The 27,599-nt window shown below is 37.3% G+C and overlaps 1 pseudogene; it reads left to right on the forward strand.

Annotated features, from left to right (window-relative positions):
* Positions 1 to 27,599, forward strand: part of LOC137614929 (uncharacterized) — an 84,391-nt pseudogene that overhangs the window by 44,669 nt on the left and 12,123 nt on the right.

Below are 27,599 nucleotides of genomic sequence, written 5' to 3' on the forward strand. Positions count from 1 at the left end.
CAGAACCATATAAAAGCTAAGTACAATTTTCAAATTCATTTCAGTTTGGGCAGTGAAGTGTTAGTATCACGAGTCGTTAGTCGATTATTACTGGGGTGAGTGGTTCGCTAATCTTTTTTTTCCTTTCATTAAAGGAAACTGTGTTCAACTCCGAATTCTCATCAAGAATTTTTTCTCTCTTTGTGCTAATTCCTTTTTCTTTCAGAATTTCTCGGAAAATATCTTTGTGTTCCGTTTTCTTTCAGAAATTCTCGGGAAATGTCTTGGGATTAGTAGCATTGTTTTGGGGAATTTTATTATAATTTTTGTCAGTGGGAGCTTATGCGTTTACGCAGTGGACGTCTGTATTCATATAGATATTTTGATAGAATTGCAAGGGGTCGAAGAGATAGGAAAAGAAATACAGCAGTCATGACGCCCCCTGTGAGCCCCACCCCTGGACCTAGTGGCGTAGGACAGATTAATCCTCTCCCGATTGTGACGCTTGTAAATGCCAGGTCTGCAATCCTTCCTTTTCAGGGTCGGGTTAATGGGTTCTTGCCTCAAAATGTGGAGTCATGGATTTCATCCGTCGATGCCCATTTAAATGCCAAACAAATCGTAGACCCTTTTGTACAATTACAAGAAGCTAAAAGTTTTATAGAGTTTTCTAAGGGGGATGCGAGTGCGTATTTAAGAGGTGTTTCATTTCAAGAAGCAGTTACCTGGGATGATTTCAAAGTTAGGTTACGCGCGGTCTATGGGGGTGAAGAAGCCTTGGATGTAGTATTAACGTTAAGAAATACACTTAATCAAGCCACTATGAATCGGCTTAATGTTATTGAGAGAGCAGCTCTCATAGCTGATAGGCTTAATGTATATCAGGATATTTTAGGTAATTCCACTTGGGTTACTAGAGATAACATCTCCGTGAAAGATTTTTTACGATTAATGTATTTAACTTGCATGACACTTATGTTGCCTGAAGCTTTAGTGCGGTGTTTTGATAAAAAGTTAACGCCTGCAAGTACGGAATTGGATGTATATAAACAAATAAAGAAACACATGGCTAAGTGTCCAGACCTCGATCCCGTGTTAACTCAAGTTTTTGCAAAGAATGGAACAAAGCCACAACAAGTGAACATAGTTAATAATAGTCAAGTAGCGGGAATGACGTGTTATAATTGCAAACGTCAAGGCCACTTAATCGCGGACTGCAGAACGAAATTCTGTTCGGTACATAATAGTTCGACTCATTCGTACAGTCAGTGTTACTCGCGTAAGACACAACAGAATCCCAGAAATACACAGTCAATTCCACAGTCAGTTCCATATGGAAATAAAAAGAAATATCCTCATTTTAACAATAAGAAGAAACAGCCAAATGTCAATGTAGTTCAGAGTCCGAAACAAACAAACACTTCTTCGAATATCGCTGAGTCTGGGACGTCTAACCAGACCTCGCAAGGTCAGACTAATTTTCAGAATGTGTAGAGCAAAGCAAATACCACATAATTAACTCCAGTGGGGAAGAGAGTGATGTTGGGTCAAGGTCATTCATGTCAACATCAATAGTATTGAATAATCAATTTAATGTTTTATCAGATCATTTTGAGGCAATAGATTTTCCTATGAAACACACGGCCGAATTAAGTAAAACAGTGCATGCTCCCGTAGATTTGCAACGAATTCATACAATAATAAGCCAAAATGAGTTACGACCAACCTTATATGCAGTAAATTTAGAACACAAATTCTTTACGTTATTTTTTGGCTATGGTAGTCCACGTAATATCATGGATTTGAGGACACATCATTTGTTGTTTTCGAACTTTCCGATAGAAAAATCCGGAGTTAGTCTCTCGGGTATAGGAAATAATGGATTAAATGTCATAGGCATAACTCAAGTTCAATTCAAAGTCGGTAAACGCACATTTGCCGATACATTTGTGGTTGTACAAAACATTGATATGTATCCAGCTGTAATTATAGGATACCCATCTATGGGAAATCAAAACACTATCTTAGCCCCTGCCAAGCACGGCGTGTATATCAAAGGGAAATTCTATAAGTCTTCTTATACCTTAAAATCAGTTTTGGATAAAAAGGAGACGACAAATGTAACCGTAACGTTCGTTGAAGAACCAATAACTTGTCTCACCAATAAAGAAATAATATACGCGACCCAGCAGAATTCTCGTTCATGCAATCTATCGAGCCAAACGTACCTTCGAATTTAATAGTGGAAATGAAGAAAACATTACCGGGATCTGAAATATTAATCCTTTCCGACACTTTGAAAACTAACGGATTGTCTGTCACACAAGGTATTTATACAGTAGGCTCACATCAACAATGTAATATTGAAGTCTGTAATCATTTAAATAACACTTTAGTAATTCAAAAAAATCAACATATCTTGGATGTAGAAGTTTATAAGCATCGTATTCTTACCGTTGCTGAAATCAATCACTCTCAATCAGTTGTGGATGAATCCCTTTTGCAATCTATTAAAAATATAATCAATAAAGACATTCAAGACGAAGAAATTCAGCAGAAAATTTTTGGACTTTTAACTAAATATCATGATGTTTTTTCCACTACGGATGGATCCTTAGGAAAAACAGATGTGATCGAGCATCAAATAAGGTTAAAGGACAAGCAGAAAATTATCTATGTACCCTCGTACAGACTCCCTATGAAATTCCAGAATGAAATAAATGATTAAGTAGGTAAAATGTTAGAAGAAGGAGTCATTAGGAAATCAAACAGCCCTTATAATTTTCCATTAATAGTTGTACCGAAAAAAGATCGAACATGGCGTATCTGCGTAGACTTCCGTCGTCTAAACGAGGAGACAATCCCTGATCGATTCCCAGTGCCATGTACTGACGATATTTTGTCTGTTAGGTCAGAATAAATATTTTACCAGTTTGGACTTACTTAAAGGCTTTCACCAGATATCAATAGAAGAAGATAGTATCCCATACACAGCCTTCAGCACAGCCAGGGGACATTATGAATTTTTACGGATGCCTTTTGGTTTACGTTGTGCTCCTATAACATTTACAAGAATGATTAACATAGTGTTTGGAGACTTGTTAGGGGATATATTGCATGCCTATATGGACGATCTTGTAATCTTTTCCAACACCTTAGAAGAACATCTACGTAAGTTAGAACTAGTATTACAGAGATTAAGACAACATAACTTAAGGGTAAAGATTAGTAAGTGTGAATTTTTCAAATCAGAATTAATATATTTGGGTTTCATGGTGTCAAGCCAAGGTCTTAAAGTAGTCCATGATAAGGTGTCGGCTATACGTAATTTTCCCATACCTACTAATGTCAAGGGAATACAGCAATTTCTGGGTTGTAGTGGATATTACAGGCGTTTTATACGCAACTATTCAATAATAGCCGCTCCTTTAACTGATCCTACGAAGAAGGGCGTAGATTTCATATGGTCTGAGCATCATCAACAGGCGTTTAATACCTTGAAAGATGAACTGTGTAGTTCTCCTATCTTAAAATTTCCTGACTTCGGTAAGGAATTCTTCATTGCAACAGACGCCTCAGACTTAGGAGTAGGAGGGGTATTGCTTCAGCAATATGATAAACAATTTTTCCCAATAGCTTTTTATTCTTGAAAATTGAGAACTTCCGAAAGTAAGTATGCAGTAATATACTAGGAAGGGCTAGCTATTGTTAATTCACTAGTGCATTTTAAGTTCATAATTTACGGTTATCCCGTTAAGGTTCTTACTGACCATAAACCACTAACCGAGTTCTTTAAAGGCTTCAACCACAGCCCTAAACGAACTCGGTGGCATTTGATCATTCAAGATTTTGGTGCAAGAATCAGGTATTTACCTGGGAAAGCAAATATCATTGCGGATGCATTATCACGCAACCCCGTGTCATCTTGTACGGAGCCTTTAGCTGAATTAATAGATATATCAACATCCATGCCTATTGTTAAAACGATATCTGAACAAGAAGATTTAGGCTGGAGCGCTGAATTATTACAGACTGAGCAAAGAAAAGATCAGAAAATAGAAACAATTATAAATGCTTTGAAAGGCAATCATAAGGAAAAGGGATATATAAAGTATAAGCAGCAGAATTATATAATCAAAGATAATATTCTGTGTAGGACTGTTACAAGGAAAACCCGCAATACAACATATGTAACTAACGACCAGGTAGTAGTACCAATCTCACTTATTTCCACTGTCCTGAATTGGTTGCATGCAAATCCATTACATGGACACCTGGGGTTCTCATTAATGTCACAGAAAGCCAAATCATTGTTTTATTGGCATACGATGCTTACAGATATAAAAAGACACATAGCTAATTGTCGCACATGTCAGGAAAACAAAGGTCATACGAAAACACCTGTCAGCCTAGGGGCTTATCCCGTGCCCAATCAACCCTTTGAAAGAATACATTTAGATTTGTTAACAGGATTTTACGAGTCAGACAGAGGAAATAAGCACCTTTTAGTAATCATAGATGGTTTAACTCGATATACAGAACTAATAGCGCTTAAAACTAAAACTGGGATTGAATGCGCTAGGAAGTTTTACGAGTGTTACATTTGTAAACATGGAATTCCACACATGATAATCTCAGACTCGGGTGGTGAATTTAATAATCACTTTCTTACCTCATTGTGTGAATTCCTTAGCATAAAGAAAATAAATACCATGATATATCACCCAGAGTCGAATGGGCTAGTGGAAAGAGCAAATAGGAAGGTTTTAAATATATTAAGAGTAACACTAGGGGGATCAGACCCCAACTGGGATATTGCAATACCTGCGGCACTGAGTACTCTGAATCATTCATATCATATATCAATTAAAATGTCACCGCATGAAGCATTGTATGGTACCCCATTAGAACGCCTTTCCATGTATTAACGCCTACAACTAATCTATCAAATCCTTTAAAAGAATGTATAAATGCAAGCAAAAGTCGATATGATATCCTTCGTGAGAATTTAGAAGAATCACAAATCATAATGAAAAGGAATCATGATAAAATAGTGAAGCCAACTAAAACATATACCGTGGGTGATAATGTATATATACAGATAAATGTACGTAAAGGACTCAATTATAAACTAACACCTAAGTTTGAAGGCCCATTTAACATTTTGGAAACATTAACGGCCAATAGGTTTAGAGTTCGAAACGTATCCCATCCCATGGATGAGAGAATAGTACCATTGGCTCACATAAGAAAAAAAAAATAAAATAAAAAGAGGGAAAGAAGTGAGGGAAAAATTTTTATTTGTGTGATTAAAAGTTTTCTTCTTAATACAGGAGTAATTACATATATTTTTCTCGTTACAGGTTTCCAAGATGAATTTTTTGTTGTTGGGAGTGATATTGTTCGCTCAGACATTTTTCTCGTGTGGGACGAGCTCTAAAACTAAAAGTATAGATTTTAAATATGGCACTATAGTTGAAAGACAAGAAGATGTTTTTATTACATCAAGCAACGTAGTTGTCGAAGTGAATATGCAAGCAATTTTTTCTTCCAGAGAATGATGTCACTAGCTTAAAAAGCGCCATCTCAAGGTTTGCTGTCTCATTAGATGAGTTGCATAGAAGACATTTTCATTTGACTACAGAGAGTTCGCTTGGATCGACACTAAAAGTTGCAGAGATGCTATCTGATGACTTGCAAAGGCTTGTGACCTTTTGATGTGGACTGTAGGACACGAACATAAAGAAAGACGAAATCCGTTTATTTTTGCTGCATTAAACATCTTTGGGTCTATTGCAAGTTTAGGTTTAGGAATTTCCAATCATCTTAAGATTAGTAATCAAAATAAGAAAATTGAGTTCTTGACTCATGAAGATGAATTGATTATGTCAGAACTAAGAAATCAGTTAGCTTCAATCAATCAAATTATGGATTTAGTAAATGAACATTCCAGTAATATCAGTCCGATTATGGAAGTACAGCATTTGTTGGCAACGTTAACGTATTATGATTCAAAGATAGATCACATACATAACAGAATTGCACATTTCATTGAGAAATCCAAGGATTATGTAGAAGCTATCACGTTAGCAACTAAAGGTGTACTGTCGCCCCATTTGTTGCCTATAGAATACTTAAAGTTAGTTCTGGAGAACGGAAGGGATAAACTAGGTTATGTTCCTTTGTTAGGCGAACGTAGGTTAGAATTTTATTACAGCCTAATTACAGTAAGCGTTGAAAATAACAAGATTATGATTACATTTCCCTTTGATTCTTCTGATGCCTGGCAATCCTACAGGATATCACCATTTCCGACTTTCATGACGAATCACTCAAACCCAGTAATATCCAGTTTGACAGGACACTTATTGATTTCCCCAGACAAGGAAACATATACGGTCATTAAAGACTTAAATCAATTAACTCACTGTTCAGTCGCAATAGATAGAAAAATATGTACAGCTGACTCATTTGAATTCCATAAAAACTTAATGGATTCATGCGAGTTAGGTATAGTGCTAGACGGTGCTCTCTCCCATGCAAGTGAAAATTGTCTGGATAAGCTTTATCCCTTTGACAATAATGAGTTCAATTGCAGACTGAACAATGGCTCGTGGATACGATACGACAAGTCCGGCTTCAATGTATCATGCCCGGACGGATCCACGTCCTTTGCAAACATCTTTGTTGCAGCAGATGGTTGTATTGGGACTTCCCCTAATTCCATGGTGACCGGGGTAAGGACTATCATCAGAGAACGAGCCTACTTCGCAAACTTCACGTGGACGTCTACAATGCCATCACTACCTCTCCCATACAACAAACAGGTAGCCAAGCGGTTGATGAAATTGACCGAGATGGACCACCTGTCGCCGACTTATAAGGAATTTCTTCACCCCATACTACTAGCAGGATTAAGTGTGACGGTGATGATATTTATCGCCGTGAACATCCTTGTTTGGCGTAGGTTACGGAACAGTTGGCAGCTAAAACAGAACGTTTCGCCATGTCCAGACAAAACTCCTTATTTAATTCAGTTTAAAGCCGTTTGAAGTGGCCACCTCATTGGCTAAAGGAGTAAAATGGTCTGGAAATAGTGTGTGTACGAAAAGCAGTTAGTACGCTAGTAATATGTAATTGAAGAAATTATAGAACATTTGCATTGTTAAAAATACATTTAAAAAACATTTAAAAAAAAATAAATAATTTTTTTCTCTCGGCATCTAATAGAATATATAAGCCGGAATGTTAAAAGAAAAGAGAAAAAAAAATAACAGAATCTATGGGCATATAATAAAATATATCAGCCCTATATATAATTATATATATATATATGTACGAAACCGTGGTACTTGTACGTACCATGAATTCGTGTTTGTGCACTAAAATTGAATCTTTACCAAGGTAACAAATATTTTTATTAATTACCGTATTGTGTTAATCTATGTTTCTGACAAAGGTAACAATTATTCTTTAACAAGTTACCGAATCATATGTATATCAGTATTTTTTTTTTGGTACCATATAATCATTTGCTAACAATGTACCATATATGTGATCTGTATTTATCATACATTTTTTATCTTTGCTTTGGTAATATCTTTTCATATGCATTATTGTTATTGTTTTTTTTTTTTTAAGTGCCTATTTGGACATTCGTCCTCATTTGCTTATGGCTAAAGTTAAACAAAGAATAATACATATATCCAGTCACACCTAGTAAACATATTTTGGCGTGTTGTTAAATTTTTAGAAAAAAAACTGAGATAGCTGGCCGAGCTAATATAATAGTTAGTTATTACATGTTTAAAACACATGACGTAATATGTCATTGTGGATGAAGATGCTAGCGTGAGATTTGATGTAGTCAGATAAAATCATAACAGGATGTATTTTGCATCCCTCAGCAATGTAACATTTTTCTGAAGCATCAACACAAATTCATACCGTGTGAAAGATTGTGTCGTCACCGGATGCAGGTGTCTTCCTAGACGAATGTAAAGTTTACATATTGTGTTTAAATGCTGAGACAACTAAACATACGATATCTGTGATATCGATAATTTAAGCAGTTCATATCTATACTTCACCTGAATTGGTCATCCGACCAAACCAGCTACACTCCTGTGATGGAGATGTTTAACACTGTTGTTTTTAGAGAATAAACCATTTTAAAGTTACAATGCTGGATTTTATTTCAAGACTCAACATCTCAAACAACACATACTCAATGTGTGTTAATAACAGTAGCACACTAATATATCTCTCCTTCTCTCACTTTCTCTCTCTATTCTTCTCATGCTACTCTCTCCTTCCCTCTGAAAACATTGTTCTAGAAGCTGATTCTGGAACACAATCTCAGCCACACTCCGTTTCCCTCCCCGGTCTCTCTCTCCTTTTCATTCTTTCTCACTCTATTCTTCTCGTTCTTCTCCTTCATCTTCCCTCTGCAGAGATTGTTCTAAAAGCTGATTCTCAAACAAAATCCCAGCCACGCTCTCTCCCCCTGCCCTGTCTATATCCCCTCCTCTCACTTTCTCTCTCTATTTTTCTCCTGCTTCTTCTTCTTTCTTCTGAAGACATTGCTCTATAAGCTGATTCTGGAACACAATCCCAACCATACTCCCTCTTCCTCGCCAGTCTCTCTCTCTACAGCTTTCTCTCTTTTTTCTCTATATTTCTCTTTCGTCTGTTTCTTTTCCACTCTGAAGACAGTGTTCTATAAGTTGATTCTAGAACATAATCCCATTCATACTCCCTTTCCTTCCTTGGTCTCTCTCTCCATCTCACTCTTTCTCTCTCTATTCTTCTCCTTCTTTTCCTTTTCCTTCCCTCTGAGGATATTGTTCCGGAAGCTGATTTTGGAAAACTCCCAGCCACACTTTATTTTCCTCCACAGTGTCTCTCTCCTCTTATTCTCTTTCTCTATTCTTCGCCTTTTTCTTCTTCTTATTCCCTCAGAAGACATTATTCCAGAAGCTAATTCTGGGACATTCCATCCACACTCCCTCTTCCTCCCTGGTATCTCTCTCCTTTTTCCCATTTTTTTTCTTCTCTCTCTCTCTCTCTCTCTCTCTCTCTCTCTCTCTCTCTCTCTCTCTCTCTCTCTCTCTCTCTCTCTCTCTCTATTCTTCTCCTTCTCCCTCTTCTTCCCTCTGAAGACATTGATCCGGAAGCTGTTTCTGGGAAACTCAAAGACACTCCCTCTTCATCCCCGGTCTCTCCCTTCCCCTTTCTCTCTTTCTCTTTCTATTCTTCTCCTCTTTCTTTTTCCCTCAGAAAGCCACTCTCCCTCCCCCTCCCCATCTCCCTTTCCTTCCCTCACTTTTTCTCTCTATTCTTCTTATTCTCAGTCTCCTTCCTTCTGAAGACATTGTTCCAGCAGATGATTCTGGAACAGTCCCAGCCAGACCGCCTCTTCCTCCTCGGTCTCCCTCTGTCTCTCTATTTCTCTCATTCTCTATTTTTTGTTTCTTCAGTTTAATTTTTTTCTGAAGACATTGTTCCAGAAGCTGATTTAGGAAGACTCTTACAACATTACCTCTCTCTCTCTCTCTCTCTCTCTCTCTCTCTCTCTCTCTCTCTCTCTCTCTCTCTCTCTCTCTCTCTCTCAAATTGTAGCTACGACCATAAACTAAAATGTAATTACTGCCATGAATATGGTCATAAGAGCAAATTATGTAGTATTTTGCAAAAGAACTAGAAAGATGGCTAAGATGATAGTGCCGAAGAGTTTAGGTCTACCAATCGCTGTAATTTTATAACTATTATATATATTAATGCACTATCACTTTTAAGCAATAAACATGTAATTGAACTTTTATTAGAAAAAGACAATTTTGATATTTTATGTGTGAGTGAAACGTGGCTATATCCTTAAATGAATGATGCATATATTAATATTCCCTCTTGTCAACTTTATCGACATGATCATGGCCGAGGGGGTGGAGTTTGCATATATGTCAAAGATTATTTAAAGGTAAATGTAATAAATAATTGCATTGAAAAACAGGAGGCCATTGAAGCTACATGGTTATCAGTACAACACCATAAATTACCGTCAATTATTTTAGGTTGTATATATCGTCACCCAAAAGCAACTGTTTCATCTTTTAATTATATTTGAGCTTCTTTTAAAAAGGTAATTTTACGAAACAAGCCTATTTTTATACTTGGAGATTTTAACGACGACTTGCTCAAAACAGACAACAAAATGAATAAAGTTGTAAATAACCTAAAGTTACACCAACTCATTACAAAATCAACCAGAGAAACTTCAGACTCAGCAACGTTGATAGATTTACTAATTACTAATAATAAGGAAATGGTACTCGATTCGGACGTTATTCCAAGCCCAGTAGGCGACCACGAAGCTATCATAGTTACCTTAAATTTACGTAAACCTAAGAAACAACCCATTCATAAAACTTTCCGATGTCATAAGAATTATTCTCAAGTGAGTATTTGTAATTTGGTGATGAAAGAAACACCCACTTTGAATGGTATTTTAAACACTCATAATGTAAGTTCTCAAGTAAAAATTTTAACGAATGTTTTAACCAAATGTATTGATAAATATGCTCCAATAGTAACGAAAGCAATCAACACCCCCCCCCCTAAACCCAGGATAACTAATAACAACAAACAAAATATAATAATAAGAGATAAATTACAAAACGATATCAAGAAGGATTGGAATAATACAATATTGAGAAATAATTTTAAAGAGAAAAAGAAGGAAGTAAAAATTGAAATGGATAACAGTATGAAACAACAGTACAGGAACGAACTTAAAAGTAATAAGAATTACTTACGTACTTCCTGGAAAATAGTGCGCTCAATTCTGCCCAATAACACTAACAAAGAATCTCAAATAGAAAATGAAGATTTAACTGACAAGGCAGAAAAAGATAATGAGTATTTTGCAAATGTAGGGAGAAAGAACGCAAGAAGAACTGGCCAGGAATAATAGAAGTGCAGAAACTGATGAAATAAATACATTCCCAAACAATCAGTTATATTCTATTAAACCGTGACCTGTTGACTGCGATACTGTCATTCTATTCATTAGTTCCCTCAAAGAGTCAAATGCGTACGGATCCGGGGGCATAACGCTACGTTTTATAAAAGATACTCTATAAATAATTTTATTTTACATTACTATAATTATTAATACATCTATCGTAACTAATATCTACCCAGAAACGTGGAAAAATCCCGATGTTGTTCCTTATTTCAAAAGCGGAGAAGAGACGAAATTTCTAATTACAGGCCAATTTCTTTTCTCCCTGTCTTATCTAAAATATTAGAAAAAAATAGTATCAAATCAGTTAACTGAATACTTAGAAAGTAATCACCCCATTTCTAAGAGTCAACATGGCTTTCGACCAAAACTATCAACGGAAACAGCACTGTTAAAAATATCGGATAAAATCTACGATAACATACACAAGAAGAAATTTCCCTTTTACTACTTCTCGATCTGTCAAAAGCCTTTGATAGTGTGAACCATGAAATTTTGCTGGGTAAATGTAAAACACTTTATATTGATCCATCCTGGTTCACAGACTATTTACGTAATCGAGTACAATCTGTCAGATTAAAAAATGTTTTCTCGACCCCTAAAAACGTCGGTTTGGTGTACCTCAAGGTTCAATCTTAGCACCAATTTTTTTCAACATCTATGTAAATGATCTGAGAAATTTTTTAAGTGACTGTTTCATTGTTCAGTATGCTGATGACACTCAAATAATAATTGATGGCTATATCGATAACTTGGAAGATTTAGTACGCAGAGCTGAGGAGATTTTATATAGAGTGAAGATGCATTTTCAAATAAATGGCTTATTGTTGAATGAAAGTAAAACCCAATGTATATTCCTAGGCTCCAGGCAATATCTATCCGAAATCGGGGATAACATCAAACTCAATTTTAATGGGGCCATTCTCGAACCTATGGAATCCGTAAAGAATCTTGGAGTGCACTTCGATAAACATATGACATTCGAAAAACATATTGTTGAACTGCACAGAAAAGTTATGGGAACACTTATTTATCTCAATAGACTAAGAAATTTATTCGAACCAGAAACTCGCCTAATCGTAGTGCAATTGTTAGTATTAAGTTTAATTCATTACTGCTATATAATATGGGGCTCAACAAGCAACGTCCTTATGCAACGAGTACAAAAACCTCAAAATTTTACGGCTCGGGTGGCCATGGGTACAGTGAGAAAATATGATCATATATCTCCAATTTTACCAGAACTGGGTTGGTTGAAAGTGAAAAACAAGTACACTTTTGATGTCTGTGTTTTTGTTTTTAAAGTTTTAAAACAGGTTTTTCCGAACTGGCTTTATAATTTTAGAACCGTTGACTCGGTGACAGGGATGACTACAAGACAAGCAAATAATCTAGTGTCCAGAAGAGCCAATACCCATATAGGATCAAGGGAAATAGATACTAAAGGTCCACAGTTATGGAATAGTTTACCTGGCTCATTGAAAGACGAAAGATCCCTAAGATCTTTTAAAAATAAACTAAGAAAACATCTTTTAACAATAATTAATCTTCGTACATAAGTTTTATAGGAAACAACCGTACCTGACATTAGCCCTGTCTCACGTCAATAACTGCTTTTTAAGACATACCATTATCTATGAAGAACATTTTATGTTGGAGTAATTTGACTAATTATTGTTCTAGGAACAATGGTTTATAACCAAAATTACAATGTTCTTAATTCAATATATATATATATATATATATATATATATATATATATATATATATATATATATATATATATATATATATATATGTGTGTGTGTGTGTGTGTGTGTATGTGTGTATGTGTATATGTGTATATGTGGGTATGTATATAAAGATATATTTATGTATGTATGTGTGTATATTGTGATAGTATACTATGATTTTATTGTTTTAATAGCTTTAATGTATGCCTTCTAACCTAGGTTGATGACCTGATGTAAATAAAAAACCCAATGTATTAATGGAATAAAGGTTATTATTATTATTATTATTATTATTATTATTATTATTATTATTATTATTATTATTATCATTATTATGCCCGCTGTGGCCGCGGGGGCATAAACAAATTAGAATAGCGCCAACGTTATCCCTGCGTGTCGTAAGAGGCGACTAAAAGGGACGGGACGAGGGGGCTGGGAACCCCCTCTCCTGTATCTACATCCTGTGAGACAGCAACAAAGAGATGGAGCTGGGGGGAGAGTGACTGTTCCCCGCACTCTAGTTTTGGGGTGTTTGAATGTGCGTGGATGTAGTACGATAGAGAGTAAAAGATGTGAAATTGGAAGTATGTTTAGGAATAGAAGGATGGATGTATTGGCCTTGTGTGAGACGAAGATAAAAGCAAAGGGTGAAGAGATGTTTGGTGAAATGTCTGGTAGAGTGTCTGGGATTGAAAGGGGAAGAGCGAGAGAGAGTGTGGTTTTATTGCTGAGTGAATGGATGACAGGTAAAGTAGTGGAATGGAAGGAGATATCATCTAGATTAATGTGGGTGAGGGTTAGGTTGGGTAGGGAATGTTGGGCGTTTGTCAGTGCGTATAGGCCAGGTAGCCTAGTGAGAAAAGTGAAGAAGAGCGGAATGAGTTCTGGAATGAATTAACTAGGTGTGTAGAAGGACGGAGTAGAAGGAATTATGCAGTTGTCATGGGTGATTTAAATGCTAGAGTGGGCGATGGAGAGGTAGAAGGTGTCATTGGGAAGTATGGCGTACCAGGTGAAAATGAGAGTGGTGAGAGCCTGGTGGATATGTGTGTTGAGCAAGAGATGGTGATAAGTAATAGCTTTTTCAAAAAGAAAGATAAAAATAAGTATACATGGGTAAGAGTGGCAAATGGAAGAGTAGTAGAAAGGGCATTAATGGATTATGTGTTGATAACTAAAAGAATGTTTGGAAGATTGAAAGACGTGCACGTGTTTAGGGGTATGGCTAACGGTATGTCTGATCATTTTTTGGTGGAAGGAAAATTAGTTGTAGCAAAAGAGTGGGGGAATAGAGTAGGTGAATGTAAAAGGCAGCTAGTGAGGGTTGAAGAGCTAATAAAACCGGGGGTAAAAAGTAAATATCAGGAAAGGTTGAAAATGACATATGACGAAGTGAAAGTAAGAGAAACTGGCAATTTAGAGGAAGAGTGGAAGTTAGTAAAAGAAAATTTTGTTGGGATTGCAAGTGATGTGTGTGGCAAGAAGGTTGTTGGAGGCAGCATGAGGAGGGGCAGTGAATGGTGGAATGAAGGAGTGAAGGTAAAAGTGGAAGAGAAAAAGAGGGATTTTGAAGAATGGCTGCAGAGTAATAGTGTAGAGAAGTATGAAAAATACAAAGAGAAAAGCGCAAGGTACGTGAGGCAAAGAGGGCAGCTGACCTGAGGTGGGGTCAGGGATTGGGTCATTCATATGAAGAGAATAAGAAGAAGTTTTGGAAAGAAGTGAAGAGAGTAAGGAAGGCTGGCTCAAGAATTGAAGAGACAGTGAAAGATGGAAATGGGAGGTTGTTAAAAGGAGAGGAGACAAGGCAAAGATGGGCGGAATATTTTGAAAGTTTACTGAATATTGAGGATAATATGGAGGCAGATATAATTGCTGTTCCAGGTGTTGAGGTGCCAGTGATGGGAGATGAGAATGAGAGAGAGATTATAATAGATGAAGTGAGGAGAGCACTAGATGAAACGAGAGTAGGAAAAGCGTCTGGTATGGATGGTGTGAGAGCTGAGATGTTGATGGAAGGGGGTGTGACTGTACTTGAATGGTTGGTGAGATTGTTTAATATGTGTTTTGTGTTGTTAATGGTACCAGTAGATTGGGTTTGTGCATGTATTGTACCACTATATAAGGGTAAGGGAGATGTGCATGAGTGTTGTAATTCAAGAGGTATTAGTTTGTTAAGCGTAGTAGGAAAAGTGTATGGTAGAGTAATAATTAGGATCAAGGATAAAACAGAGAATGCAATCTTAAAAAATACAGGGTGGTTTTAGAAGAGGTAGGGGTTGTATGAATCAGATTTTTACAGTGGGGCAGATATGCGAGAAATATTTAGCAAAAGGTAAGGAGGTGTATGTTGCGTTTATGGATCTGGAGAAAGCGTATGATAGAGTTGATAGGAAGCAATGTGGAATGTGATGAGGTTATATGGAGTTGGTGGAAAGTTGTTGCAAGCAGTGAAAAGTTTCTACAAAGGTAGTAAAGCATGTGTTAGGATAGGAAATGAAGTGAGTGATTGGTTTCCGGTGAGAGTGGGGCTTAGACAGGGATGTGTGATGTCACCGTGGTTGTTTAACTTGTATGATGATGGAGTGGTGAGAGAGGTGAATGCTAGAGTGCTTGGACGAGGATTAAAACTGGTAGACGAGAATGACCATGAATGGGAGGTAAATCAGTTGTTGTTTGCGGATGATACTGTACTGGTTGCAGACACAGAAGAGAAGCTTGGCCGATTAGTGACAGAATTTGGAAGAGTGTGTGAGAGAAGGAAGTTGAGAGTTAATGTGGGTAAGAGTAAGGTTATGAGATGTACGAGAAGGGAAATGGTGCAAGGTTGAATGTCATGTTGAATGGAGAGTTACTTGAGGAAGTGGATCAGTTTAAGTACTTGGGGCCTGTTGTTGCAGCGAATGGTGGAGTGGGAGCAGATGTACGTCAGAGAGTGAATGAAGGTTGCAAAGTGTTGGGGGCAGTTAAGGGAGTAGTAAAAAATAGAGGGTCGGGCATGAATGTAAAAAGAGTTCTATATGAGAAAGTGATTGTACCAACTGTGATTTATGGATCGGAGTTGTGGGGAATGAAAGTGACGGAGAGACAGAAATAGAATGTGTTTGAGATGAAGTGTCTAAGGAGTATGGCTGGTGTATCTCGAGTAGATAGGGTTAGGAATGAAGTGGTGAGAGTGAGAACGGGTGTAAGAAATGAGTTAGCAGCTAGAGTGGATATGAATGTGTTGAGGTGGTTTGGCCATGTTGAGAGAATGGAAAATGACTATCTGCTAAAGAAGGTGATGAATGCAAGAGTTGATGGGAGAAGTACAAGAGGAAGGCCAAGGTTTGGGTGGATGGATGGAGTGAAGAAAGCTTCCCTCTGAAGATAATGTTCCAGAAGCTGATTATGGAATACAATCCCAGCGATAGTACGTCTCCCTCCCCAGTCTCTCTCTCTCTCTCTCTCTCTCTCTCTCTCTCTCTCTCTCTCTCTCTCTCTCTCTCTCTCTCTCTCTCCATGTCTCCTTTACCTTTTTCTTCCCTCTGAAGATATTGTTCTAGAAGTTGATTCTAATCACAGTCCCAGCCACAATCCCTTTCTTTCCCCGGTCTCTCTTTCCTTCTCTCATTTTCTCTCTCTATTCTTCTCCACTTAATCATTTTTCTTTCCTCTGAAGACATTATTCTAGAAGCTGATCTTGAAAAACAATCCCAGTCATACTCCCTGTACCTTCCCCGTCTCTTTCTCATTCTCTCACTTGCTCTCTTTATTCTTTTTCTTATTCTCCTTCTCCTTCACTCTGATGACATTATTTTAGAAGTTGATTCTGGAACACTCTCAGCCACACTTGCTTCTTTTCCTAAGTTTCTCTCTCACTTTCTCACTGGCTCTCTCTATTATTCTTCTCCTTTTCACCTTCTCATTCCCTCTGAAAATATTGTTCTAGAAGCTCATTCTGGAAAACATACACTCCCCCACCCTCCCCAATCTCTCTCTCTCTACTTTTTTCACTTTCTCACTCTGTTCTTCCACTTCTTATCCTTCTTCTTCCCACTGAAGACATTGTTCCAGAAGCTGATTCTAGAACAGAATCCCAGCTACACTTTCTCTCCCTCACTGGCCTATCTCTCCTTCTCTCACTATCTCCCTCTATTCTTCTATTTCCTCTCCTTCTTCTTCCATCTGAAGTCATTGTTCAAGAAGGTGATTCTGGAATAAAATCCCAGCCACATTCCTTCTCCCTTCCATGTCTCTCTCACCCCCTTACTCTCTCTCTCTTTCTACATTCTTCTCCTCCTTCTTCTTCCCTCGGGAGACATTGTTCCAGAAGCTGAATCTGGAACACAATCCAAGCCACACTTCCTCTCCTTCCCAGGTCTCTCTCTCTCCCCTTTTCTCTCTTTGTCTCTGTATTCTTTGCATTATTTTCCTTCTTCTCTCTGAAGACATTGTATCAGAAGCTGATTCTGGAACACTCCCAACCCCACTCCCTCTTCCTACTAGTTCTTGCCCTCCCTCTTTCTCTCTTTCTCTCTCTATTCTTCTCTTCCTTCTTTTCCCCTCTGAAGACCTTGTTCTAAAAACTGATTCCAAAACACACTCCCAGCCAAAATCCACTCTTCCTCCCTGTCTGTCGTTCCTTCTCTTACCTTTTCTCTCTATCCTTAATTTTCTCCCCCTTCTCTTTCCCTCTGAAAACATTGTTCCAGAAGTTGATACTGGAACACTCCCAGCCACACTCCTTCTTCCTCCCCGGTCTCTCTCTCCCTTTTTCTCTCTTTCTCTATTCTTAGCCTTCTTCTGTTCCTTTTTCCCTCTGAAGTCATTCTTTCAGATACTGATTCCGGAACACTACCAGCCACACTCCCTCTTCCTGCCTCGTCTCTCATTCCCGTTTTCTCTCTTTCTCCCTCTCTATTTTTCGCCTTCTTCTCCTTCTATTTTCCTCTGAAGACATTGTTCTAAAAACTGATTCCAAAACACACTCCCAGCCCCAATCCACTCTTCCTCCCTGTCTGTCGTTTCTTCTCTTACCTTTTCTCTCTATTCTTAATTTTCTCCCCCTTCTCTTTCCCTCTGAAAACATTGTTCCAGAAGTTGATACTGGAACACTCCCAGCCACACTCCTTCTTCCTCCCCGGTCTCTCTCTCTCCCTTTTTCTTTCTTTCTCAATTCTTAGCCTTCTTCTGCTCCTTTTTCCCTCTGAAGTCATTCTTTCAGATGCTGATTCCGGAACACTCCCAGCCACACTCCCTCTTCCTCCCTCGTCTCTCATTCCCGTTTTCTCTCTTTCTCTCTCTCTATTTTTCGCCTTCTTCTCCTTCTATTTCCCTCTGAAGACATTGTTCTAGAAGCTGATTCTGGAATACAATCATAGCCACACTCCCTCTCATTCCCTGGTCTCTCTCTCCTTCTTTGACTTCCTATCTCTTTATTTCTCCTCCTGTTTCTTTCCTCTGAAGACATTGTTCTAGAAGCGAATTCTAGAACACAATACCAGACACACTCCCTCTTCCTACCCGGTCTCTCTCTCCTTCTCTCACTTTCTCTTTCTATTCTTCTCCTTCTACTCATTCTTTTTCTCTCTAAGGACATTATTCCAGAAACTGATTCTGGAACACAATCCCTGCCTCAATATCCTTTCCCTTCCCGGTTTGTCGCTTTCCTTCTCTCACTTGTTCTCTCTATTCTTCACCCTATTAACCTTTCTTCTTCCCTCTGAAGACATTGTTATAGAATCTGACTCTGGAACCATGCCAGCTCCACTCCCTCCTCTTCCCACTTTCTCTCACTCACTCTTTCTCTATAACTGTTTCAATTCTACTCCTTTTTCTCCTTCTCCTTAATTCAGATAACATTGTTCTAGAAGATGATTATGGACAACAGTCCAAGATATACTCCCTCTCCCTCCCCAGTCTCTCTCTTCTTCTCCCATTTTATCTCTATTTTTCTCCTTCTACTTTTCCTTCCCCAGGAAGACATTGCTCCAAAAGCTGATCCTGGAACACTGCCAGTCACACTCCCTCTTCCTCTCCGGTCAATTTCCCCCGCTTTCTATTTTTCTTTTTCCATTCCTCTCAACTCTCTTCTTCCCTCTGAAAACATTGTTCCAGCAGCTGACTCTGGAACACAATCCCAGCCACAGTTACTGCCCCCCCCCCCCCCCCCGGTCTCTGTGTCATTCTTTCGATCGTTCTCTCCTTATCCTTCGCCTTTTTCTCGTTCATCTTTCTGAAGACATTGTTCCAGAAGCAGATTCTCGAACAATCCAAGCCACACTTCCTCTTCCTCAGACATTGTAGTAAAGGTCTGTGAACTTGTTCCGGCTCTAGAAGCAAGACATGATTTGAATAGTAAAATAAATCAATATAACTGTAAATTGTTAGAATGGTGTGACAGAAATGGTGTTGTTTTAATTGAGACACAAAGGTTTTTTAAGCTTGGAACAGGCGATATTGATACAAATTGCTATGAAAACCAGGATGATAAAAACTATGATTTGCTAAATAGAATTGGTGCGGTTAGGTTGCTAGATGCAATTTCATCTATATGCACAAATGACTTTCTCTGTTATAATTGGAAAGAAATCAAGTCAAATATATGTAATCTGAAAAATAATGACCATAGGTTTAATCATGTAAAGAGTAAAAGTAGCAACCTTAAGATAAATCGGGAGGTAGAAGGAAGGAATAAAAATAGGTTACATAGAAATAGCTATCAACACTCAAGGAATAATACTTATCATCAAGGTAGACTTGGTTATGGTAGAGACCAATCGCACTTTAGTAGTTCAAATGCTAGACAAGGATATGATAGACCTAATAGAGAAGTTAACGACTACTATTATCCTTATACCGAAAGAAATAGGTATGGGTGTTACAAATGTGGTGAATTTAATCACCACCAATCCGACTGTAGGTTCGACCATAAGGTTAGGTGTTACTCATGCCATGAATATGGACACAAAAGCAAACAATGTCAGAAAAATATCCCTTACTAGGACATAGGCCAAGAAGGCAGTGCCATTGAGAATGCTAAATGTAATGATTTTCTAAAAATTGTACACACAAATGCCCAATCAATACTTGGTCATATACTTGAAATTCAGTTAATGCTAGAAGAACAAAAAATCGATATTTTATGTATTAGTGAGACATGGTTGTATCCTTATGTAAGTGATACCTTTATTCATATACCTGAGTTTAATATATATCGTGAGGATCATGGTCGAGGTGGAGGTGTATGTTTGTATATAAGGAATTATTTGAAAGTCACCGAGCTGAAATTTGAGATCGAAAAACAGGAGGGAGTGGAAGATAAGTGGGTCTCCGTCCAACATCGAAAATTTCCCTCTATTATTGTCGGGTGCGTGTACCGCCATCCTAAAGCTGCTGTTACCTCTTTTAACTATATTTCAGACGTCTTTAAGGAAGTAATTTTACGCAATAAACCTATTTTCATTTACGGTGATTTTAATGATGATCTGTTAAAAAAGGAGAACAAACTGGGTAAGCTAATTAAAAACTTAAGATTTGACCAGATTGTAGATAAACCCACACGAATCACTTCTACCTCAGCATCCCTTATCGATCTAGTCATTACAAATTCTAAATATATGATAAGAAAATCAGAGGTAACCCCTAGCTCAATAGCAGATCACGAGAATATTTTAACTTTGCTGAACGTTCGTAAACCGAAAAGGCAAACTATTTTTAAAACTTTTAGGTGCTTGAAAAATTACTCTCAAGAAACTCTTTGCTCTCTACTTATGAATAATGTTCACATATTGAATCAAATTTTAAGTACCGATAACGTAAGTAAGCAAGTAGAAATTTTAACCAATGTTTTCACATCCTGTGTAGATATGTGCGCACCTGTAGTTACTAGAGAAGTAACTCGTCCCCCTGCCCCTTGGATTTCTGATACTATAAAAGAGACGATAATGGTAAGAGATAACGTAAAGAAAAAGCTAAAAAATCAAAGAGAAAATACTCAGCTTAGAGAAACTCACAAGGAACTGAAGAAAAAGGTAAACTCGATGTTAACTGATAGTAGAAGGCCGTACTATAAACAAGAATTTAAAAATGCTAAAGGTGACATGGCTGCTACGTGGAAGATTACTAATAATATGCTTTTCAATAGAATAAACAGCGATACGAATAAGCTGTATTGTGATACCAAAGATGATTTGCAACGTAAAGCTGAAGAGTTTAACGAATTCTTTGCAGAAGTGGGGAAAAAGGCCTATGAAAAAACTCAGGAAGAACTGCATAACCGCATGCCTTTGGAAACAGACCCTATTATCCCTCACAGTAGAGTCGATAGTTTTAAACAAAGGCCAGTGGACTGTAACACGGTAATCTTAGTCATTAAAGATTTGAAAGAAACTAACGCCTTTGGATCTGATGGTATTTGTTTACGTTTCATTAGAGATGGTTTATATGTTATTGCTTTTTACCTAACGATAATTATCAATACATCAATTATTACTTATTCATATCCAGACATATGGAAAATTCCCCATGTCATTCCGCTCTTCAAAAGCGGGGATGCCGACGATATCTCTAATTACCGTCCCATTTCCTTGCTACCTGTTCTGTTGAAAGTACTTGAAAAAGTTATTGCAAATCAGTTAAACTGAATTTTTAGAGGAAAATAAACTAATATCTTTAAGCCAACATGGATTCCGACCAAAATTGTCTACTGAAACAGCCCTGTTAAAATTATCTGACAAGATTTATGAAAATATAGACAACAAAAAAGTTTCCTTACTTTTATTACTAGATTTATCTAAGGCTTTTGATAGCGTAAATCATGCCATATTATTAGAGAAATGTACGTGGAAGAATATTGATCAGAGCTGGTTTAAGAGCTACCTTGAGAATAGGTTTCAGTCCACAGGGTAAGTGGTGCTGTATCATCGAAGAAAAATATTCAATTTGGAGTACCTCAGGGATCAATTCTCGGCCCTATACTTTTTATGGTATATGTTAATGATCTCGTGAGATCAATACCTGGCTGTTTTGTAATTCAATATGCTGATGACACGCAAATACTAATAGAAGGTGACATTAAGGATATAGCCGACATGATTTGTAAGGCAGAAGACATTCTAAACAGAGCTAAAGATTACTTTTTGAGAAATGGCTTACTTTTAAATGAGAAAAAGACACAGTTTATCATTATTGGATCCAGGCAATATGTGTCAGATATTGGAGATGAGGTACAGATAAATTTCAATGGAAATATAATTAAGCCAATGACGACTGTGAAAAATTTAGGTGTTCATTTCGATCGGTACATGAACTTTGACTATCACATAGACGAAATGTATAAAAAGGTAATGGGTACTCTTATATACTTGAATAGAGTAAAAGATAATTTTGAGTCAAGTACTCGCAAGATAGTCGTCCAGTCACTAGCTTTAAGTTTTATAAAATATTGCTTAAAAGTTTGGGGATGTACTAACAAATCACAGCTACAAAGAGTACTAAAGCTGCAGAACTTTGCAGCAAGAGTGGCTGTTGGCAACGTTAGAAAGTTTGAACATGTAACTCCACATTTAAAGGAATTGGAATGGTTGAAAATAAGAGACCAGTATACTCTTGACATGTGCACTATGGTATATAAAGCTTTAAATAATAAAATTCCAGATTGGTTATACAGTTTCCCACCTGTATCTTTATTCAGTAATGTCACTACACGCCAAAGGGATAATTTGTATGTTGCAAGACATAAAACTAGTATTGGGTCACGGCAAATCAGAGTCAGAGGTGCAGTGTTGTATAATAATCAGCCCCGTGAAATAAAAGAAGCTGGATCTGTGTCTATTTTTAAGTCAAAACTAAGGAATTTACTTTTAACAGAGTCTTAATTGTTCTTTTAATCATCAGTACTTTGTTCTTAGATTTTAATCTGGCTTATTTTTATGTATTTTACTACTGATACTACATTGTAGTTTTTAAAACCAAGTATCCTAATTCAAAATGGGTTCTGAGTCTGTACATATTTGTTGGGACTTATTTATTGAAATCTTGTGACTATCTGATTTTTACTACATATCCTATTTTTTTAGAACTGTCTTAGTTTATTTTATTGCCTGTACGTATTTTTATATACTTATTTATTGATAATTTATGACTATTTGGATTTCTATTTGAAGCTCATTTTACCTATGACTGTCTACTTTTATACATAGTTTCAAATAGTTTCCTATGGTATTTATATTGTTGCTATTTTTAATGATTTTGATATTCTTAACCTATACTAAGTTTTATGTATGAGTTAAATTCAAATGTTTTATACTGATATGGCTACTTATGTAGAATACCCAATGTACAATTGGAAATAAAGGATTATTATTATTATTATTATTATTATTATTATTATTATTATTATTATTATTATTATTATTATTATTATTATTATCCTCCTCCGTGTCTCTCTCCCTCTATCTCTCTTTCTCTCTCTATTCTTCGCCTTCTTTCTTCTTCTTCTTTCCTCTACATTGTTCCAGAAGCTGATTCTTGAAGACTCCCAGCCACACTCCCTTTTCCACCACGGTCTCTCACTCCCTCTTACTCTCTTACTCTCTTATCCTTCTTCTTCCCTCTGAAGACATTGTTCCAGAAGCTGAATCTCGAACACTCACAGCCAAACTCCCTCTCCCTCCATGGTCTCTCTCTCCCTTTTCCCTCTCCTCTTTCTCTATTATTCTTCTTCTCCTTCTACTTCCTTCCTCTGAAGACATTGTTCCAGAAGCTGATTCTGGAATACTCACGGCAACACTTCCTCTTCCTTCCCGGTCTCTCTCTCCCTCCTTCTCTCTTTCTCTTTCTATTCTTCTCTTCCTTATTCTTCCCTCTAAGGACATTGTTCTAAAAGCTGCTTCCAGAACACCATCCCAGCCAGAGCTCCTCTGCCTCCACGTCTCTCTTTCATTCCCCTTCTTTGTCTCTCTATTCTTATTTTTCTTCTCCTTCTCCTTACCTTCCAAAGACTTTGTTCCAGAAGCTGATCTTTGAACACTCTCTCTCTCTCTCTCTCTCTCTCTCTCTCTCTCTCTCTCTCTCTGAAGACATTGATACACGAGCTGATTCTGGAACGCTCACAGCCACACTCCCTCTTCCTTCACGGTCTCTCTCTCCCTCTTTCTCTCTTTATCTCTCTATACTTTTTGCTTTCTTCTCCTTCTCCTTCCCTCTGAAGCCATTGATCTAGAAGCTGATTCAGGAATACTCCCAGCCACACTCCCTCCTCTTCTCAAGTTTTTTTTTTTCTCTCTCTCTCTCTCTCTCTCTCTCTCTCTCTCTCTCTCTGTATATATATATATATATATATATTATATACATATATATATATATATATATATATAATTATTAATACATCTATCGTAATTAATATCTACCCAGAAACGTGGAAAAATCCTCATGTTGTTCCTTATTTTAAAAGCGGAGATAGAAAAGATATTTCTAATTACAGGACAATTTCTTTTCTCCCTGTCTTATCTAAAATATTAGAAAAAATAGTATCAAATCAGTTAACTGAATACTTAGAAAGTAATCACCCCATTTCTAAGAGTCAACATGGCTTTCGACCAAAACTATCAACGGAAACAGCACTATTAAAAATATCGGATAAAATCTACGATAACATAGACAAGATCTGTCAAAAGCTTTTGATAGTGTGAACCATGAAATTTTGCTGGGTAAATGTCAAACACTTTATATTGATCCATCCTGGTTCACAGACTATTTACGTAATCGAGTACAATCTGTCAGATTCAAAAATGTTGTCTCGACCCCTAAAAACGTCGGTTTTGGTGTACCTCAAGGTTCAATCTTAGCACCAATTTTATTCAACATCTATGTAAATGACCTGAGAAATTTTTTAAGTGACTGTTTTATTGTTCAGTATGCTAATGACACTCAAATATTAATTGATGGCTATATTGATAACTTGGAAGGTTTAGTAGGCAGAGCTGAGGAGATTTTATTTGGAGTGAAGATGTATTTTCAAATAAATGGCTTATTGTTGAATGAAAGTAAAACCCAATGTATATTCCTAGGCTCCAGGCAATATCTATCCGAAATCGGGGATAACATCAAAATCAATTTTAATGGGGCCATCCTCGAACCTATGGAATCCGTAAAGAATCTTGGAGTGCACTTCGATAAACATATGACATTCGAAAAACATATTGTTGAACTGCACAGAAAAGTTATGGGAACACTTATTTATCTCAATAGACTAAGAAATTTATTCGAACCAGAAACTCGCCTAATCGTAGTGCAATCGTTAGTATTAAGTTTAATTCATTACTGCTATATAATATGGGGCTCAACAAGCAACGTCCTTATGCAACGAGTACAAAAACCTCAAAATTTTACGGCTCGGGTGGCCATGGGTACAGTGAGAAAATATGATCATATATCTCCAATTTTACCAGAACTGGGTTGGTTGAAAGTGAAATACAAGTACACTTTTGATGTCTGTGTTTTTGTTTTTAAAGTTTTAAAACAGGTTTTTCCGAACTGGCTTTATAATTTTAGAACCGTTGACTCGGTGACAAGGATGACTACAAGACAAGCAAATAATCTAGTGTCCAGAAGAGCCAATACCCATATAGGATCAAGGGAAATAAATACTAAAGGTCTACAGTTATGGAATAGTTTACCTGGCTCATTGAAAGACGAAGAGTCCCTAAGATCTTTTAAAAATAAACAAGAAAACATCTTTTGACAATAATTAATCTTCGTACATAAGTTTTATAGGAAACAACCGTACCTGACATTAGCCACGTCATACGTCAATAACCGCCTTTTTAAGACATCCCATTGTCTATGAAGAACATTTTATGTTGGAGTAATTTTACTAATTATTGTTCTAGGAACAATGTTTTATAACCAAAATCTCCTTCTCTCTGATGACATTCTTCCAGAAGTTGATTCTAGGATATAATCCCAGCCACACTCCCTCTCCTTCCCCGGTCTCTTTCTCCTTCTCCCACTTTCTCTCTCTATTCTTCTCATTCTTCTCCAGTCTGAAGACAATGTTCCAGAAGCTGATTCTGGAACACAATCCCAGCCACACACCCTCATCTTCCCCGGCCTCTCTCTCTCTCTCTCTCTCTCTCTCTCTCCTCTCTCTCTCTCTCTCTTTCTTTTTTTCCTCCTTCTTCTCCTAGTTCTCTTTGAAAGCATTGCTCCAAACCTGATTCTTGAATACGATCAAGCCACACTCCTTTCCCTCCCCAAACGCTCTATACTTCTCTCACTTTCGCTCCCTATTCTTCTCCCTTTTTTGATATGTTGGTTGAATATTGTCTGGTGATTTCATAATACCACATACCTGGAGTGATATCAAAATCCATGAATAAGTGATGTTCTTTATCCCTTCCGATGTCGCCAATTTTTCTCGGTGGGGTTTAATGATAAGTTGGTATTGATAAAATACATTTAATGTGCTAAAGGCTTACATTACTCTCTGGCTCTGGGCTTCCAACTGAGAGTCCCGTAAACAGTCTCAAAAAACAAAACATGAAAAGAAACATATGAGCATTGCTCTCAAAAGACTTAAATCCTACAGCTGTGCAAAAGCAAAAAGAATCACATCCTATATTTGAGGTAATAAATAAATGCTTGAACCCTAATATCAAAATACATTACTTTAGTTATGAACAATGCTTAAACATGTTTTATCAATGCAATATGATGCAATGTTGCGCTCAATACATGTAACATTTGAGGTAATACAGTACATTATTACAATAATACATAACACTCTTTTCCTTCTTCTTCCCTATGAAGATATTGTTTTAGAAGCTTATACTGAAACACAATCCCAGCCACAATTCCTCTCTCTCTCTCTCCTCTCTCTCTCTCTCTCTCTCTCTCTCTCTTTTGGTCTATCTATTTTTCTCATTTTTCTCTTCCTTCTTCCCTCTGAAGACATTGTTCTGAAAGCTGATTGTGGAACATAATCCCACACAAACTCCCTCTCCTTGCCCCGTTTCCTCTTTTCTTTTTCTCACTTTCTCTATTTTTTTTCTTTTACTTCCCTATAAGGAAATTGTTCAAGAAGTTTATTCTGGAATACAATCCCACCCACACTTCCTGTAACTCCACAGTCTCTCTCTCCTATAATTTTCTCTTTCTATTCAGCTCCTTCTCCGTTTATTCCCTCTAAAGAAATTGTTCTAGAAGCTGATTCATGAACACAATCCCAGCAACACTCCCTCTCCATCTCCTTTTTTCTCTCCTTTTCTCACTTTATCTCTTTCTTCTCTTCTCTTCTTCCCTCTAAAGACATTGTTCTAGAAGTTGATTTTGGAATACAATCCCAGCCCCACTCCCTCTCCCCCTCCACTGTCTCTCTTTTTTTCTCAATTTCTCTCTCTATTCTTCTTCTCCACTGATTCTCCCTCCCTCTGAATATAATATTCTAGAAGCCTGATTCTGGAAAACAATCCTTGACATACTCCCTCCACTCCTCAGTCTCTCTCTCCTTCTCCCTCTGAAGTCTGAAGACATTGTTCTAGGAGCTGATTCTAAAACATTATCCCAGCCACACGCCATTTTCCTCCCGGTTTCTACCTCTTTCTCACTTTCTCTCTCTATTCCTCCCCTTCTTCTCGTTCTTCTCCCCTATGAAGACATTGTTATAGGAGCTAATTCTCAAACACTCCAGGCCACACTACCTTTTCCTTCCCCGTGTCTCTTTCCTTGTTTCTCTCTTTCTCTCTCTATTCTTCGACTTTTTCTCCTCCCTCTTCCTATGGAAGCATTGCTCTTGAAGCTACTTCTAGAACACCCCAGCCTAACTCCCTATTCCTCCCCGGTCTCGCTCTCCCTCTTTTTTCTCTCTCTAGTTTTTGCCT

This window comes from Palaemon carinicauda, chromosome 21, assembly GCF_036898095.1.
Source record: "Palaemon carinicauda isolate YSFRI2023 chromosome 21, ASM3689809v2, whole genome shotgun sequence".
In the NCBI taxonomy this organism is placed as follows: Eukaryota; Metazoa; Arthropoda; class Malacostraca; order Decapoda; family Palaemonidae; genus Palaemon; species Palaemon carinicauda.